Source organism: Schistocerca nitens, chromosome 5 (assembly GCF_023898315.1).
Source record: "Schistocerca nitens isolate TAMUIC-IGC-003100 chromosome 5, iqSchNite1.1, whole genome shotgun sequence".
Lineage (NCBI taxonomy): Eukaryota > Metazoa > Arthropoda > Insecta > Orthoptera > Acrididae > Schistocerca > Schistocerca nitens.
Window position 1 is genome coordinate 332,528,985 of NC_064618.1, and position 2,314 is coordinate 332,531,298.

A 2,314-nucleotide genomic window follows, 5' to 3' on the forward strand; every position below is an offset into this window, starting at 1 on the left:
TTAATCTTGGTTATATTTTTTCGGGGCGGACGTTCCATGACGCTTGTTTAAATTTATCGTTGATCCATTAACTCAGTTTTTTTTGTTTCAGCATGTTCGGTAAGTGTAAGCTCTGACCGCCCACGTTGAGCTACCGTGCCGGCATATCGACTGAGCTTCCCAAGCAGTATTCGCGACTGTTCCTCACGTCTTCCGTAAAAGTTTGAAGGTAGGAGACGAAGTACTGGAGGAAGTAAAGCTTGAGGACGCCTCGGGAATCGTGATTGGGTAGCTCAGTCGGTAGAGGACTTGCCTGCAGAAGGCAAAGGACCCGTATTCGAGTTTCGGTCCATCACACGGTTTTAATCTGCCAGGAAGTTTGTGAATGTAGCCAATGGCTAATGCCGCTTGATAAATTTAAAGTGGAGTGAATCCAAAAATTCTGTAACAATTTAAGAACAAGCCGACGCTCCCGAAAGATTGACAGTACTTCTCACGAGGCGTCACCAATCATTTATACAGAATGAGATTTTCACTCTGCAGCGGAGTGTGCGCTGATATGAAACTTCCTGGCGGATTAAAACTGTGTGCCCGACCGAGATTCGAACTCGGGACCTTTGCCTTTCGCCGGCAAGTGCTCTACCAACTGAGCTACCGAAGCACGACTCACGCCCGGTACCCACAGCTTTACTTCTGCCAGTACCTCGTCTCCTACCTTCCAAACTTTACAGAAGCTCTCCTGTAAAGTTTGGAAGGTAGGAGACGAGGTACTGGCAGAAGTAAAGCTGTGGGTACCGGGCGTGAGTCGTGCTTCGGTAGCTCAGTTGGTAGAGCACTTGCCATAGAAAGGCAAAGGTCCCGAGTTCGAGTCTCGGTCGGGCACACAGTTTTAATCTGCCAGGAAGTTTCAATCATTTACACAATTTTCATCCTGTCAGATTTACTGCTGAACATAACAACCAGTAAAACGCTTACTAGAACTACATCTCTGGCCTGTAGCACCTTTATTCTGCCCAGCACAAGGAGGCACGATTCCGGGATAGGAAACAAACCCAGGCACCTCCAATACCATCTTCTCCTGCCATAGTCCGTCTAGCGTGCTTAATCAGCTCCAAGCTCACAGGACCAATGGATATCACGGTAATCCCATAATCCAAAGGCCAGAGTACCTAATCAATTCGTCTTCAAAACACCAGGTACCCCTTACATTAGTTCATACAGCCTGAATCCCCAAATGAAGGGGAAATATTTGAACGTAGAAATGAAATAAAGTTTGGCGCTCAAGAAAAACACATGGTCAACGCCTCTTATAATTATGCGCACTCGGGAATAACGTCTGAGAACCACCGTGTCAACAGGCCACATACCAAATTAGCGACAAACGTGACCAAACCCAGGTCCCACACAGCTCATCGCTCCCAGCCGAGTAGAGTCCGACTTGATGCCGAAAAACCACACTGACCCTGACAACAACCGCCCGGCCTCTCCCAGCCGCACAGTAGCGTCCCCCATTATAAAGCACTCTCGGTGACGAAGAATCGCTAGTTCTCTGGTGCGCTCGGCGGGAAAGAAGGATGCCCCAATGGCTCTTCGCCATTATCACGTGTTTCATCGTTCCTCCACATTTCCTGCATCCACAACACTTTCGGACTGCGCACAGCACCATATTTTCGCCTAGTGGCCGAAAGCTGAACTTTTATCTCTTTTGCATACTCCGCGAGCTAATAAATTAATGAAAATACCTACGACCTCTTAGCGTCCTATGCTGTACACACACCGCACAGCGTTACTCGTAACAACGCTAGGTTAATTATTACCATGCGGTATGTTAGCCATCTTTTTCTATTTACTCCTTATTTTATGCCGGCCGCGGTGGTCTAGCGGTTCTGGCGCTGCAGTCCGGAACCGCGGGACTGCTACGGTCGCAGGTTCGAATCCTGCCTCGGGCATGGGTGTGTGTGATGTCCTTAGGTTAGTTAGGTTTAAGTAGTTCTAAGTTCTAGGGGACTTATGACCTAAGATGTTGAGTCCCATAGTGCTCAGAGCCATTTGAACCATTTGAACCTTATTTTATCAGACTTCCGAACATCTGGCACCCTTTTAATTGTAGAACGCATTTCTTACGTGCACACATCCTATGAGCTTGTCTTGCATCGATTATAAATCACGTGGTATCTTTCTCTCTGGCGCCTTTACCTTTCCTAAAGCCACACTGATTATCATACAAGTGATACGTTATTTTCTTTTCCGTTCTTCTATATATTATTCTTGTCAGCAGCTTGGATGTATGGGCTGTTAGCTGATTTTGCGATAGATCATGCACTTATCTGCTCTC

At 47.1% G+C, this 2,314-nt stretch overlaps 1 non-coding gene across 1 annotated transcript; it reads left to right on the forward strand.

The window, feature by feature from the left end:
• Nucleotides 1-787: 787 nt before the first annotated feature.
• Trnas-aga (transfer RNA serine (anticodon AGA)) lies at nt 788-862 on the forward strand. Its single transcript has one exon. It is a non-coding gene; the product is annotated as a tRNA-Ser (tRNA).
• Nucleotides 863-2,314: the final 1,452 nt, after the last annotated feature.